Genomic DNA, 18,218 nt, shown 5'->3' with positions numbered 1-18,218 from the left:
AATATTTTACTTCAAAATTAGGAAAATATTAATGCAAATGATTGAATTTATAATAGAATTTCAATGGGGATTTGTCATAATGTAAAAATGGAGATTTAAACCCCAAACTTCAATCCCCAGAAGTCCTTGGTATTTCCCAGAATTCCCTATAATCTCTACTTGAGTCTATGAGTCTATGAGTCTCTACTTGGGCAAGATCACAATTAGTATTTAAAGGGTTCTTTGTCTCCCAAGATCTCTCTTCCTCTACTCTGACATTGCAAGATGTATGAGTAATCTGTGAATGGGCTAATCAGCCCTAGGCACATGGTTTATTATTTTGTATCCTTGATTTCTAATAATCCTTAATAAACCTAATAAAATATAATACTTTTATTACTTGGCCATAACTTAATTTTTACAATAGTCTTATTTATGCAACTGAAATTCTAATCTTATCCTAGATGAAATCAATGCTCAATAACATCTATCTTCCTATCAATCATTTGCCAATCATTTATCTCTCTATTACCATACATATATATGCATTATCTATCTATCTTTCTATCTCTGTCTGTCTATCTGTCTGTCCACTTCTCTGATTATATATTAATAAAACTTTCTACATAGAACCATAATGACTTGGAATGTGGTCCACAGAAGTATGGACTGAAGGATTGATGGAAAGATGGAAAGATTTTTGTTACCTCTTATAGGAAGGCTATAAGATATAACTTCAATCCTTTTCAAAAGGAAACATTATATTACTGTAAGCCTGGTCCTCCTTCATCCCTGAGAGACCTCAAGCTAGTTCAATAATAGTATAAAGGTACAAGATATTTTGCACCAGGAATTAAATAATACTTCTGTTATACTTTTTTTTGTCAGATTCAACCCATATGATTTTACACATTTGGAGCAATAGGATTCTGAGGATTTTACATTAATCCTGAGATTCTAAAGAGAAGCAGTCTAACACGATGACCCTTGCCTTGAGATTAATACTCTACCATGATTGTGGGGAGCTTAGTGAAGAGAGTGTAATTTGTCTTGGAAACGAAACTGCATTCATAAGCAAGAGAAATGTCACAGCTGTGAAACAAATACTTAGGGCAGAAAGGGAGAATAGCTGGTCTATTAAACTGTGTGAATTCTGAAAATCCTCATTATGCTCTCTCATTCTGAGGACTGGATATTGTAATTGATTGGTGTGAAGTAGAAGCGAAAAGTTCATACAACTTGAAATGTTAAAGTAAAACTGGCTTAGGTAAGGTGGAATACTTTATTATGTCTGGTTCAATCAAGGATAATCTTGATAAGAAAAATTAAGGGGGGGGGACCTAAAATAACGAATGCAAATGAAGACAGTGCTCTGCAATGACATAATTGTTTAAAAGGAGATGCCAAAAATGGAAGCAAGAGGTCATTAATGGAGGCCCAGAGAAAAGAGTAACACAAATCTCTAGTATTATAAAATTACAAATTTAGGACAAAGTGATGCTTGCCAAATATTGCTAAGAATAGCCACAAAATGCATTGATGTAGATTCAATATAAACAGAAGACAGAATGTAAATAGAAAATAGACAGTTAATTTTATTTCCCTCTAATCAAAACTTTCTTAGTCAATGTGGAATGGAGAGAACAAACATATGTAGTCAAGAAGAAACTGGAGCACAAGATGGGATTTAGTCTTTTCAACTATAAAGTCAGGATAATTAGTACCTAAGAAGATTGTATAGCTCTAAAACAAACAAAACTTATGAAAATATTAGATAAATACTTTTAAATGAGTTGTGTTTATTTCTAAGTATGTCACGAATCATGTAAGATTCTATTTGCTAAGACATTAACTTAATAAATAACTACTTAATTGCATGAAATACTATTTAACCTAATATATTTTAATAGCTTACTATGCACTTTAATGTACAGTGACATCACCTCAAGTATCCTGACCTCTCAGGTCATTAACTTCCGCAAATCCCCTGCTATACAACACTAATCTCACAATCACACTAAAACATCCCACTTCTATGAGCATGAACTCCAAAATTCCTTTATTTGATGATAATTTCCTTTCTTTTTATCTTTCCCTTATTCACAATCTCTAGTCCTTTTATTAGTCAATCAAGCATTTTCTGGCTTCACTTTATTCTCTTATAAATCTTAATCTCATATATCAGGTTTTAAAATAACTTCTATGATAAGATCCTCCAATCAGTTATTTGTCTTACTGTCAATCATAACTTTCCAAGCTCAAGCCCTTTATTATCCTAAACATTTATGATTTTCCACCCATCCTCATATGCTGCTTGCTGAATGATGTTACAGAAAATCACACAATCACGCTTACTGATTCCACTAACAATTACATCATCTAATCTGGGTCCTCACTACAGCAAGACAATCTTTTTATAGGGAGATGGAATGTTTCCATGAGAAGAGCAAAGATTATTGGTGAAAAGTATCTGTAAAAATCAAGACTGGCACTCTTTCCTGTGTGACTTTGGTTAAGTCATTTACACTGTCTGGTACTCATTTTACTCATATGAAAAATGAGGTAGAAGGACAAGATAATTACCAACATTCCTTCCAACTCCAAATCTATGATTTTATTAATTTTTCTAACTAGTTCTTTAGCAATTCCCCCAGCAGGGCAGTTGTTGTACATCTTCTCAAGGCTCTTTTTTGTCTCTCAGGTGCTCTCCCTCTAGTGCTTTCCCTCAGGCTCTCTATCTTCCTTTCTATCTCTGTCTGTCTCTGTCTCTGTCTCTGTCTCTGTCTCTGTCTCTGTCTCTGTCTCTGTCTCTGTCTCTGTCTCTCTCTCTCTCTCTCTTTCTCCTTTACACACTTTAAAATTCATCAATATTGTCACCGATCCTTCCTTACTCAACCTTGCTCTCTATAATGTTTCTATAATGTCTCTAAAATGTATAAATATGTATATGTATATATATGTATATATATAATGTCTCTATAATGTATAAGTAATGTTTACTTATTTAATCTATCTTTTTAAATGCCAAATAGCATGTCAGATTATCCCTCATTCTTATTTTACTTTTATTTTGCCCCATACCTTCAGTAGATAGAGTAACAACCTTGATGATTCTGTCTATCCTGTATCTACCTTTGCTTACACAGATAAGCACTTAGCAACAGATGTCTATCCTCTTTGTGCCTATTTTTACCCCTGTCACTCACTTTTCAATGAATTTCATTCATGCTCTCTCTAAAATTACAACAAACTTAATTTGAAGCTTAGATACCTTCTCCTCAGCCATCATCTTTGAAAAAAATATCTCTGAAGAATTTGATATATTTGGTTATTTTCTACAACTGGATCTTCTTTTGCCATGGATTTTTCATAAGTATGGTATCCTCTGGTTCTTTTCCTATTTCCTCTCTTCCCTCTTTAGTCTCTTTCAAAGGATTATATTCTATATCCTGCCACCATAGGTGATTGTATATATATATATATATATGTATATATATATATACATATATATAAAATTTAAAATCTAGACATTTTATCTTAGAAACAACACTATGCATGAGTCATATAGGCTAGGCAATTGGGGTTAAATGACTTGCCCAGGCTCACCAAGGTAGGAAGTATTTGAGGTCACATTTAAACCCAGGGCTCCCCAGTCTCAAAGTCTGACTCTTTATCCATTGAGTCATGTGACTCCCCAATATACTCTTTTGACAATCAGTTCCTATCAGTTCAAATAAAATCTCTTTAGAGTGACTCCTGTATGTACATAACAAAGTCATCAATCTTTTTTGACCTCCAGTTTTGTATTACCTACTGACTATTGAAAAGATCTAATTGATATTAAACTCAGTATGTTTCTATGTCCATAAAAGAAATAATTCTCCCTTTATCACTCATCCCCATATTTTCTCCTTCTTAACATTCCCATTTCTCTTGAGGACACTATTACACTTCCAAACATTCATGATTATAACTTCATTCTTATCTCCCCTCTATTATATCAGTGCTATGATGAATGAATTCTAACTCCAAAGTCTTTGCCATATTGGTCCCCTTTTCTTAACTTATGTAACCATTGCTCTAGTTTATGATCTTATCACCTCTCACCTAGAATACTGATAGAGCTCCCTAAATTGTTTCCTCACTCAACTCCTTCTCTATTCTATCCACCTCACAGTTGTCAAAAAGCCATTTCTAAAGTACAGAGTTGGCTATGCCACTCTCCTGCTCAAGAGGTTCCAGTGGAGCTCAGCTGTCTCTAGACTTAATTACAGCTTCCTTTGTTTGGAATTTGAAGCCCTTGTTAGTTTTGCTTCATTCTCTCTGTGAGATCTTATTACGCAATAACCTGCTTTAAGAAATTTTATTCCAATTAAACTTCTCCCTGAATACTAATGACTTCTTTTTGTGATTGCCTCCTGTTTCTCCTGTATATCTGTCATATGTACATAGTTGCTTGCAATGTTCTCTCACCTAATGAAATGTGAGATACCTGAGATTAGCAAGAAGTTGCTTTCTTTGGTTTTTTTAACCTTTCTTCAAATCCCTAGATCTCATTACAGTTCCTAGAACATCACAAGCATGAAATCAATGCTTGACTGACTGATTGATAAACTGAAAGTTACTTAGCTGTTTTTTTTTCTTTTTTCTTTTCCTGTGTGATGTTATATTGCTCATAACTGTTTCTTTACAAGAGTTAATCTCCTTGCTTGGAATTTCCAATTCCTCATCTCTATCCCCAGGTTCTTTCAAAATTCTGTGAAACCTTCTTCCTTGAGGATTATTCTGAACACATCTCACATCCCCATCTTTGAATTAATGATTTGTATTTATGTTGTTCCTCCCAATATGATGCTAGAGCTACTTCCTTTGCATTTGTTTTTCTGGTGCCAATGACAAAACCTGACACTTAATAATGCTTAATATATACCTATTGAATGAATAAGGCATTGTGTTAGATGGTAAGGGCTGAAATACATGAAAATATACCTTTTACTCTCTCCAACCTGCGTAATCTATGAAAGAGATAGGTCACACATGAATAAATATCACATTAACACAGTGTAATTCTACTGAGGGTATGATGAGATGATGAGATCAGGGAATGATAAGAAGTATCAACTGGCTGGATTTTTATAGCATCTGAGTGGTGTAATGTTAGCAAGATTACTAAGATCCACCTGATCTGCACTTAAAGTTAATCAGAAGAATTTGACACTTACTCTCAAACTCTGCATGCATTCACCTCTCCAAAACACATCCAAGGAAGTGTTGATGCTCTGAACTGATGAATTCAGGGACAGGAATGATAAAGGATTGTGATATTCTTTCATCAGATGACTTTACTTAATGCTTGTAAATTTGTAAAATTATAAATTTGTAAAAATAATAAAATTTACTAAGAACCAGTCAATCAAACAATTAAAAATCAAGCAGCTTTCTTTACTAAGCCATCTTGAATAAAAGGTTTATCTGTCTTATGCAAAGACAAGTTCATTATAAGTAGAATTATAATGGCCTAATCAAAGAGATTAAAAACTTTCCTTTCTTTTGTTAGCATTTGAATTCTTTCCTAAATAAGGCTATCAAGAAAACCTTGAAATGGGACAAACATATCCTAGAAAGATGTTTTACAATGTAGCATTTATTTTATCTTGTCTACTTTGATCAAAAGCTCTAAAAATTGGTAAGATAATGAATAAATAATTGTGCATTAGAGTCCTGGTCTTCAATTGTTTGACTTTTCATGATGTTTTCTCTTCTCCTGTAGGCAAGTCTTGAGTTGTCTTTGAAAATAATGTTCACAGGCTTGCTTGCTCTCCTTATACCACCTTCAAGTTTCTTGTCCAGCCTTTAATTATAGAAATCTAATAACACAGATTAAATTATTGTGATCCCCTTTGTAGATGTTCAGCACTCAGAGGTTTTTTTTGGGGGGAGTTGCAAAAAGGTAGCAGACCCTGGAAAAATCTGTGACAAAAATACTCAGTTCTTTATCCTGCTCCATTTTTGTACTATGTCCAATCAATTATTTGCTACACTATAGTCAAGGCCTCTTGTTACTTTCTATGTACCCTATGATTCATATACTATATTCACTGTTAGACAAAAGCATTCCTCAAGATTTCAGTATCTTCTGTTGACTCCTTTCAAAATTTAACTCTCTAAGATCTTATTTCTTTAGAAGCTTGGTTAGTCTTGCTATGGTTACTAAAGTATTGGATAAAGTGTTGAGTACAGAGTCTGGTAGAGAGGTTCAAATCCCCAAATAATCAAAAAGCATCTGTTCACATTATATTATATACAAGAACTGTGCTAAGTGCTGGGGATACAAAGAAAGACCAAACCTAAATCTACTTGTAAATGAGATGATTTCCCTCCTGGATTTAATGCCTGGCTCACACATCCTTTAGTACAATATTTATAATGTAAAATTATCTGTGAACCCTAAGGAAAAAATTATCCAGTCTTTTAAGAGGCAATATCTTGAATTATTGATTGATTTCTTTTATAATTCTCCATTTTATGCATTTCTCCTACAATGATTCACATATATTCAGGTTTATCCAGAAGGACACAGATGGAATAAGACAATGAGCTTGCATTATCTGTACCTTATGAAGGTAAGATATAATGGACAAAAATTGAGGTTGATCTTGCCATAAATTTAGCCTCTCTAAAATGTCATTAATATAATACGGAGAGGTTTAATTAAAAGTCTTGATGGAGCAAACATTACATGATGATTAAACATTATTTTTGAATAATATGATTGAAATTGCACTGAACCTGGAGATAGGAGACACGTATTCAAGTTTGTGCTTTAATGTGTACTAAATGTGTGACAACAGTTAAGTCCCTAAAGCTTTGTTGAGTTTCAAATCCCTCATCTGTAAAACAAGTATAGACATATGTGTATCATCTGCCCTATATAATTGTGAGGAAAATGCTTTTAATCTATGAAATCCTACCGATTTCATATGAGTTGTTTATTGAGAAACAACTTATTTTAATGTGTTGGCTCTCTTAGTTAGAAAAACCATACAGAGAAGCAAAAAGGATTTAAATGCCATAAGGCTTAGGGAGATTTTGTTTTTGTCTTTCTATATCTAATAACCAGGTTATTATGGGGTATTCAGAAAAGCTTGTTAAATTGTATTTAAAGATAGGACTTCCTACCTATCAAGGGCTTTTTTTTCTTACAATGAATATAGCTTTTTGCAGTGAAAATAGCAAATAGTTTCAATAGATACAATCTAAAGAGGTTGAGATTTAGACTCAATGGTCCAAGGAACTTAATCCACTTCTCTCTGTTCCAAAATGAAAGACTAACCCCCAAACAAACATTCTAAAAACTCATAGCATTTGTAAGAAAGGGGATCAGACAAATGATCATCATAGAAAAATAAATCCACAGCAACTTTCAGTAATGGGTACGAAAATAAAGTACTTCTTTCAATAATATGCTAAAATTTTATAATCATACAGATAAAAAAGGTTTTAAGTAATGATATATCAGAACTTCTAAAGATTCTATTGCTACATTGAAACTGTGCTTTAATCAGGGTTTAATCATGCATCTGAATTAATTCTTCATATCTTAAGATATACATACATATATCCATATCTAGAGGAAAAATTCAATAAATGAACCATCCACTATTAATTTAGCATTTATTACATGAAGTTACAATGAAATTATTCCAATAACCTGTGAACTCAATTGGCTAATTCATTTTAGCTACTTTGAATTGTATATTGTATAATGTTCCTGAATAGGAACATTTAAACTTTCACACTTTTCAAAGAAATTACCACACATTTCAGTGGACAAAATGGAATGGAGAACTGTATCAATATGTAATCTGGAAAAATAATTATAAAACAAAAAGATATTTAAAAAAGAAAACTGTACTTATATATAATCGGTATTTTTTTAAAAATTCATACACACACACAAAAGCACACATAAAATAAACCTAAAATAAAATTAAGAAAGCCCAGCCTGGTGACTTATACCTGCAAGTGCTACTCCCAGAGTATTGAGGCTGTTAGATCACTTGATTTTGGCCCATCTGAGCTGAAGTAGGACAAAAATGGGAAAGGTACCTGTACTAAATCTAGAGCCAACAAAAGTGGTTGGCTACCATGATACCTAAAGAGAAGCAAACGATCCCAGTACAGAAAAAGAGCCAAACTTCTGAGTCAAAATTCCTGAGCCAATTAGTCATGGGATCAGGCCAATAAATGACTACTATACTTTCAGTCAGGTAAGGAGATCCATTCTCCAAAAAAAGAAAATGGATACTTTGACAGTTATATTGATGATTTGGCAAACATATCCTCCTTGTTTCTGGAATCTTTGGATAATTGACATAAATAGTTGTTAATCACTGAATTGCCTTAAATCTTTTATCTTTCACTTCATACTTGACTTTATCAAAGTGTTGAGAGATTTGTAGAAGAAAATTAAATTTTCCTTCCATTAAGAAAACAGCAAAGCACATTTCAAACACTCACTAACACATGCCGCTTTCACTGCACCACCCAGTGTATGTCTCAGCTACCTTTTCTCACTAGGACCAAGTGCAACCTCTAAGAGTTCTAGAAAGCAAAATTTTAGTTGTCATTTTTATGAAACTATTACTTGGCATAGCATTTTCAATCACGTATTGGCAAAACAGAGGGGAAAAAAATGAGCGAGCTGCATTGCATGAGATTTATTTTTTTTTTAAATGAGGTTCTATCTGGATGTACAATGACTTTTCCTGAAAATATCAATATCTCTGCATTAATTAAAATCCAAAGAATCTCAAATACATTTATTTACGTATTTATATTCAGATTCCAATGTAGGTCATGATCTAACTGATTTCAGAATAATGGTTAAGATTAAATAGAGTTATTCAGTCCCCTGATTTTATTTCTTCAGAAGACCAGGTAAAATTATACTCATTTTTACCAGTGAAACACATCCTCATACACTGGAGTTTATTGCCTCAGATCTTTCCTTTAGAAAGCCATAGTTCTCAGACATGAATTCTAAGGTTTAGGAAAGAGCTCATTATATTTCAGGATTATTTAAATAATAGTATTATTGAAGGAGATAAATTTGTGCTTGGAGAGTAAGAAGTCAAATATCCTCAGGGCCTAGATTCAATTCCAAGGTCTGAGACAGAATCAGTCTCTTTATATGAATTATAAGAGACACTGATTACAGAGTAGGAAATGTATTCATTCATTCATGAAAATTTTCTAAATGTTGCAAAGTATCATGGGATAGATTCTTTAAAAGGTCACAATAATCTTATTGTTTACTTTTAGGTCATACCTCCTCATATTAAACTCTCTCTATACCCTTACTCTTATACAGTACCCTTTGGACCCTCTTTACAAGAAATAATGTCTTCCCTTTGAAGAGGACAACATGGGATTGAAAGTATATTTATTGCCCAAACTGTTTCCCATTATATTAGGTAGTGCAGTGGATAGAGAGTATTGGGTTAAAAGACAGGAAGAGTCTTCTGAGTCAAATCTTGCTTCAGACCCTTACTAGTTGTGTGACTCTGGGCAAGTAACTTAACACAGTGGCCCTGAATTCCTCATCTGAAAAATGAACTGGAGAAGGAAATGGCAAACAACTCCAGTATCTTTGCTAAGATAACCCTATACGGAATCATGAAGAGTTAGTTATGTCTGAAATAGTATATGCAGTAAAAAAACAGAAATACACAATAAAAGCAAAATAAGCATGTGAAGTAATGTCATATAAGGATATTTTTAAAGGACACAAGGTACTTTTATTTTCTTGTTTCCATCATAGTTGACATTCTGAGAGATATGGGAATCCCTTTTCCCTTAGACATGGAAGGTCTTTGTTTCTCCATTTATTTTGGGGTTGGATCAGTCAAATCTATGCAGAAAGTCATCTTTCAGGCATAGCTAAATTTTACAAAAAATGTTATTTCCCAAATAGGGTTTCCACTGCACTGGAAATGACAAAATAATATAACACAAAACAAAATTAGAGAGGCAGAACAAAGTTCTATATTACAAGAGATAAATTTAGAGGTAGATTGGCAGCATTCATTTCTTTCAAAGCTATTATAAATCCATCTAATATAATTATTCATTAGAAGTCAAATAATACAGAAAAAGCACTTGGAAATATCTAGAAAATTCTGAGTAGGTCTGTTCAGTCTATTATGTATGTTTGTCAAATAATTTCTAGTAATAGTGACTTTCTTCAGGGTGTCATCAAATATCACTAAAATTATCAGTTTAAAAAGTATGTGGTTCATAAGACTTTATTAAATATATTTTGCCACTGTGCAATGTTTGGCTGTTGGGTGGAATAATTTAGCATTATTCAATTAATGTATTTATAGTCTTAGCACACTTGATCATTTATTGTTTTTCAAATTCTCATCAACCTCAGTGACACATGGAATTATTCTTAAAGTATTCTGCATTATCAAAAGGAGATAAATTCACTTAAAATATTTGGAAATAAAAGCCTAGAATAAATATTATTATTACTTTCAATTGAAAATCTTGGAATGATTGAAGATGATATTCTGAGTCAGGTGCTTTGGTCTCATTACCTATGCCATAGAATTTAACATTCATAGCAAGTTAAGTTTTGCTTTTGCCACCAATTAATTACCTTCCCTTTTGTGATCATTGTAAAATTAGAGTGAAGTTCCTGCACTCTGCTTGTAGAATCAACTATTTACTAAAAAGGAAACTATGTTTATATAAAGATGCTCAAATTCTGGACATACACCTGCCTGTGTTAATGAATGCTATCTATTCTCCAGGAACATAATTTCAGACAATTGTGTCAACTGTCTGTTTTGTTATTACATAGCCTGGTGTTCCTATCAGACAATCTATATGATGGATACAAGATAGGTAATTTTGTAAGTTGCATTAATTCTTTCACACTATAAGGAGTCACTTACTAACTACATTTTCATATATACTACTTTCCAAAGAAAGATATGAATTAACAATCACTAAGAATGCAGAAAAGAGGCAGTATGGCATAGTGGATAAGAAGCCAGCTTTGAAGTCAATATTCATAGGGTAAAAGACATTGAGCTCCAAAGCACCTTAGAGGCTATCTTGTCCAAAATAAAGAAATGCTCAGGGGAAAAAGTCATCTTAAAAGGTCATACTAGCAAGTGACAAAGGAAGAATTTAAACGCAGGTTCTTTGATTCTAAAATAACTCTTCTTTCCATTGTACATATTTCAAATTCTGTCTCTGAAACTACTACTTATGTATTTACACAACTGAATAAAAAGAGGAATAGATTATTGTTCTGGAAATGGAATTAGTTATTCAATTTGGTATAAAACAATTTCAAATGATGTAAAGTATCTTGTTCTTAAAGTGTTTGCAATGTATTTCAGTTAGGCATTTAGAGCTACCTCAATCATTTAAACTATCAGCAAGTGGCAAGCCCAATCTGCTCCTGACTCTGGAGAGAAAAAATACATCTATTCTAAGTCTAATGAAATCCTCATTTATTTGATAAGCTATTCAACATCAACAGTGTTAACAAGGATACAATGCAGCTTCTCTACATTCTAACAGAACTAACGGGAGAGTGACAACAATGAGCTGGGATTTTTATTAGTGTTGAATATAATAGAACAAGATAGAAGAAATTACAGAAAGAAGTAAAACAGATACTCTCAGGTAATTTATCTTGCTTGTAGCAAGAACTGAAATACTTTTAAGCAGAGAATTAATGGTAAAATAAACATCAAAACATAATTCATATCTTGCTCAAAGTTTCCTATTTTGATGCTGAAGGTACATATTGTTTCATTTTTTAAATTGATATTTTAGAAATTCTCAGCTTTGAAGCATTGGGTTGTTAGTAAAATAAAGTAGAAATCAAAATATAAACTAAAAGAAATTACTTATTTTCTCACACTTTAGTATAAACATTTCAGTAGAATACACAATCTATCAGGTCAGTCTAGAATTATTTTAATCAATGCCAAATACCCAGAAATATTATGAAGTTAAATAAGGAAATACAATTTAATGTATATATATGTATATATATAACACATATATAGCTATATCAAGGAAAAATAACTGTCAAAAATTAATTTTATATTCAGGAATAATAAAAAATAGAGTTAAATGCTATATAGGCCAGGAACATACATCATGTTTTTGCTAAATGGAAGATCAACATATATTGAAACACAAAATTGTAGAAGTCAGAAATTACAGTTTATTTAGCAACACAAAAAATATTATCTGACATTGTGAAGGTGAGAAAGGAAATGGAGGGAAAGTAACTATATGAACAATGAATCTATCTCAGATTGTTTAAATAAATAGCAAGTTAGTTGGGGAGATATATAAAGCTCATTAGTTACAATTATGTCATTAAAAAGTTTTAAATATATGATACCTTGGGAAATTGTGAATGAATAAGCTAGAATATTCTGAAACTATAATTTTATTTATTTAGCAGGCTGTGGAATTGTTCTGTTGTTTTGGGAATTTCCTGAAGTATATTAAGAATAAGTGTATTAATGAAAAAAGTATGGAGCATATGACACTCCATTTTTTGTAGGTTTTAAAATTTAGGGATTAAAATTTGTTTTATTATAGTAGATAGAAGAAATATTCATAGGCAGAGGTTGTGCTATTAAGGTGTTTAAAATTATATGTAAAAAATGGGGGAGGGGACAAAAAAGAGGCTACTACTAAGAGAAACCCAAAGGAAGAAGTAAAATAGGAAAAATTATACCACATAAATAGGCACATGGTGGGGGAAATACTATTATAAGAAGGGGAAGAAGAGATTGTAATATGTAATACTTAACTTTACTCTCAGTGAAATTAGTTCTGAGGGGGAAGAGCAGACAAATCTATTGCGGTATAGAATTCTATCTTACCCTAAAGGGAAATTGAAAGGGAATAAGGAAAGGGGGTATGGGGCAGGGAGGATTAAAATGATTAAAAGCAAAACACGAGTGTGGACGGAAATAGTGAAAGAAGAAAGGGCAGGACTAAAAGAGGAAATCAAAATGATGGGAAATACACAGATGGCAATCACAACTCTGAATGTGAATTGAATGAACTCATCTATAAAACAGAAGCTGATAGCAGAGTGGATGAAAAACCAAAATTGTACCATATGTTATCTACAAAAAACACAAATGAGGTCAATAGACACAGAGGGTAAAGGTAAGAGGATGGAGAAGAATTTATTAGGCATCATTTGAGAAAAAGAAGGCAGGAGTTGCAATCATAATATCTGACAAAGTCAAAGTAAAAATAGATCTAATTAAAAGAGATAAGGAAGGTAATTGTATCCTGATAAAAGTCTCTATAGACAATGAAGAAATGTCAGAATTCAAAATGTATGCACCAAACGGTATAGCATCCAGATTTTTAAAGGAGAAACTATTGGAGCTTAAGGAGGAAATAGATGGTAAAACTATACTAGTGGGAGACCTGAACCTTCTTCTATCAGATCTAAATAAATAAAACCAAAAATAAATAAGAAAGATGTGAATAAAATCTTAGAAAATGTAGAGTTAATAGATATATGGAGAAAAGTAAAATGGGATAAACAGGAATATACCTTCTTTTCTGCATTACATGGTACATTCACAAAGATTTACCATGTACTAGGGCAAAACAAAATTATAATAAGCAAATGATTTATAAAATCAAAGGACAACACATATAAACATGTAAAACCCAGATTCCAAAATGAGGCATTTACTTTCTTTGAAAAGAATTTAAAATATAAAGCCATTAACAAACAGGCCTCAGTGCTCCTTATTTGCAAAAGATATAAAAATATTATTATAAATACATAGAATGTATAAACATTAAATCATGAAGTTCTTGATGAAGTCATTGGTTAAACCTCCAAATAATTCAATTTTTCTGTGAATGATTTTGTTGATAGCTAAAGCAATAGAAAGATCAATATGACTATTTGCCAACATGACAATAGGATGCATTAAGGAAATTCAACAAAGGACTTAAATACATTAAAAGATCATTGATAATATTTTATATATTCATTACTGTGCATTTATAAAGTCACATTAAAGATGCATTGATATTATGCCTCAGTCAAACCTTAGGAAGAATTATAATATTAGGAATGGAATAAGAGAGAGGAAAGGGGAAAGGATGAAAAAGGAGGGAGAAATCTTTTCAGTTTTTCCTAAATTTTGTGAACATTAATGATTTAAGAACCACAAGTAGACAGTGTGGCACAGTAGGAAAAGCACTGATGAGGATAGAGAAGAACAGAGATCTACTTGCTCTGAAACTTATTAGCTTTCTCCTGCATAATTAATCACTAAACCTAACTGATACTCAGTTTCTTGATTTATAAAATGAGACAATTGGGCATTATAATTGTTAAGTATCTTACAGATGAAGAATTTTACTATTTAATTCTCTTTCTAAGCTCTTTCTTTTTCTAGTATTTATGATAAATTTAGTATCATGAATAGTTCTGGAATCTTGGTATAAGAGATCAGAGAGAAGGATGTGTGAGTAATAAATCAGATTACAGAGAAACAGGATTGCAGCAATATTAGTTCCTACATGTAACTGCCTGTTTGCTTACTGATTAATTTCTGAAACATGATTCAAAAGCAAAAATTCATTATTAAAAAAACTGTCAGTAAAACAATCTAGGAAATTTTTAAAGATTATTAAATAGTTCTTTCAAAAAGGGCAAGTGAAATTAGGTGGACTAATGATAGGTAACAGATAAATGATAGGTAGATTGAAAAATAGATAGAAATGTTTAGAGAAAGATGAGAGTATAGATACTTAGATATAGCTAGATGTTAGTATACCTAGCCAAATACTAAACCAATGACTTCAATACCCTGGATAATAACACTCATATTGCTCATGAACATTACTGATCAGTTTCTTGCCTTAAAGAAAAAAAAATTTCACTGATACCATATTTACACAAACAATGGGGCCAGAAAATAGATCTAGTTTCATATTTCTCTTCTGTTGTCTTGTGTGAAGTCAAAACTCAGTGGTAACCAACTCCAAATTTATCCAGATGAAGATCCCATATCTGAAATTTTACCAGAGGGTTTGAAACAGAACAACCAGTTGAAAACACTAAGTCAAAGTGGAAGTGTTTATAGTTGATTCATTGTGACTCTGCCAGTCGGTGCAGTGTTGGTCATAGTAATCATGACTTCTATAACCCTGATACCTTCAAAGATTAAGAAAAAGTAAGAGGGTAATGATCATGAAGGCAATGATGATCATGATAATGATGATAGAAAAGAGAAGTGCTTTCTTTTTTTTTCCTTCTTAGCATCAGCCCTATCTCAAATTTAAATCAAGAATAACTTCCATCAATACCCAAATACCTGCCAGATGCCTTATGCTACCACCATGTTTGTTAAAATTACAGAAAATTGGAAAAAGAAATAGAGGAAGAATGCAGTCCACAATCGTCACTATGTTTCAACTCTAAGACTTGGAAAAAGAAATTTTAAAAGTTTTGAATTCCCACGGTTAGTATTTCATGCATTATGATTTTCTTTTTACTTACAATTAACATCAAATCCAGAACATAGCTACAAAGCAAGGCAGAGGAAATCTTCAAGGGGAAATTTTGTTCATATGCCCCACTCTTCCTTGGGGTTCTCACATACCTTTAGATCATTCACATAGAATTTATCATATAGTATAGCATCTCGTGCACAGGCCTTTCTCCTCTAATTGATTGAAAAAAACTTGAGAACAGGGATAATGTCATATTCATCAGTAAATTCCCTATGTGACCTACCAGAGCATCTCTCAAAGAAGATATACTAAAATCATTGTTATAAATGCATGAATGTTGGGATTATAATGTAGTGTTTTATTTAAAAAAAAACATGAGATTATTTTATAAAAATTCAAAATCCCATCTCCCATCATATAACATATTTTCCCTTATTCTCAGTTTATACCAACTCCAAAAAAAGACACAATTCCAAAATAAGAAGCATGAAAAGGGAAAATAAAGTTTGTCATTCTTTTCTCAATTATATTTCTTCTCCAATATGTCATCTGTTTACTAAATGAATTTCATATGGTGGATGTAGTCAAAATGACTTTTTATGATGTTTAAATAGCCACATAAACAGGATCAAAATAATACAAGCCTGGCATGCTAAAAGCAGAACACAATTGATCATAATTCTAAAATGTAAAATATCATTGATGATAAATTTCCATCAGATTATCTATTAGGTGAATAAATCAGTATATAAAATAATACTAAAATAATCTAGTTTGGAAATTCTTTTAAACTCAATGTTCTTCCAAGATTTATGTGTAGGTATCTATATCTCTATGTATGAGCATGTATATATAAATATACATGTACATAATTTTGTGTAGCAAACATAGAGATAAAGCTTCACATATCTATATATGCATACATGCACATGTATTTTGTAAGCATATAATCTTTGGGAAAAATCACAAAACCAAATAATATAAGTATAATATAAAATAAGATTTTTCTTATGCTTCAAGTACATATATCATCCAAGTCCCATGCTAAAGAGTATATCGAAAGACGTTCACTTCAGAGAGGGCAGTGTGATGTGATTCAAATTTAAAAATACATTTCAGAAAGTACTCTACATGAAAAACAGAACCTCAGAACAAATGACCTCTCCTGGTCAAAGGCTGCACCATCCATTAGTAGAGCTTGACAAACAAATTAAGGCAATTATATTGACTTTCAATAATTTTTCCAAAATTAAATTATAATAGTCTATAGTCAACCAAAACACAAACTATATGCAAGCAGGGTCTCCTTTTATTGGAACATGGCAATTAATACAGCATTATTCTGTCAACTCTAGTTTTCACACTTTAACCCTTAATGTCAGGTGTCATATTTTGCATCTTTCAGGTTTGATTTCAGGAAGCATGTTTCACTTGGAGGTGGCATATAAATAATAATCCTTCCCAAATATGTGTTTTCCACAGATTTGCAGTGTTAAAAATGAAATGAATTCAATGATTAACCACATTTCCTTATCAAGAAAAAAATTATCTTCAAAGATGAAATATCAAGGGCATAATCGTTGAACGAGGTTTTCCTCATTATTACTTTAAGAAAAACAACTCTTTAAGATGTTTGCTTTAGTTGCAGATGAACTAACCCATATTATTTTCCACATCTACTATTACTTCATATCAACATACAAATTAACACTATGTTTATTAAATGGAATATAAAACATGCTTTAAAAGTAATAAAGAATATATAGAAGTTTTGTGCCAATACTCTCTAAAAGTGCATGTAAAGGACTTACCAAAGGATGCAGTGAAGTATACCTGGGTGATTGGTGCTTATACCAAAAATAAATAAAAAAGGAAAAGCATACGTTTCTTGGCTGTCTGATCATCTTCCTCCTTCTCCTCCTCCTTTGTTTCTTATACTGACTGTTCTTTGAAATAAACATGAAACTAATGTGAATGGGGAAAATCTCACAGAAAAAAAAAAGGAATGGGGCTATAGCAGAGACCACCAAAAAGTCAGTGCTATACATGCTTTCACTTACATCCAGATGTAGAAAGACTTGGGCAGATGTTTTCCAAAGCTGTACTCTGAACATGACATGCTTGTGTTGGCTACACTGATTATTTGAGTTTTTCATAAACAGATAACAGAAAAATGCATACCTGAAAATGTAGCTGAATCTGGTACATATCTATTATGTCAGCTTCAGAGAATATTACCTTTCAAACAATAAAACCAAACTAAACAATACAACAAAAATCCCACTAAAACTCAGACTATTTGGGAACATTTTGATATATGTTTGTTCCTTACCTTAGGTCCATGAAATAGTAAAACACAAGAATACCTACCTCACAGGGCTCATTACTAGTACTAAAAGGTCTACATATATTTACATTGCTTAGACATTCTAAATTACAAAGATGGCATTAAAAATAAAGAAAATAATGTAATACCTTTACTTTTACCTATGGATTTGATGAAATGGTTCCATGAAGAAAGGATTTCCAGACAAAGAGAATATAGAGGAGAGAAACAACAATAAGAATTATGTAAATGCACTAATATCTGAAAATTAAAAGAGACAAGAAAGTATAAATAAGTGTTTGAAGACAAATGGAGATGCAACAGTGTCACAGGGGGAATTGTGTTCATTTCTTTTAAACATGTACATGCA

General features: G+C 32.0%; 1 protein-coding gene across 44 annotated transcripts in view; it reads right to left on the bottom strand.

Annotated features, from left to right (window-relative positions):
- Positions 1-18,218, bottom strand: part of NRXN1 (neurexin 1) — a 1,454,617-nt gene that overhangs the window by 1,274,438 nt on the left and 161,961 nt on the right. The window lies entirely within an intron of this gene.

This window comes from Monodelphis domestica, chromosome 1 (genome assembly GCF_027887165.1).
Source record: "Monodelphis domestica isolate mMonDom1 chromosome 1, mMonDom1.pri, whole genome shotgun sequence".
NCBI lineage: Eukaryota > Metazoa > Chordata > Mammalia > Didelphimorphia > Didelphidae > Monodelphis > Monodelphis domestica.
This window is presented reverse-complemented; position numbering and strand designations above follow the sequence as displayed.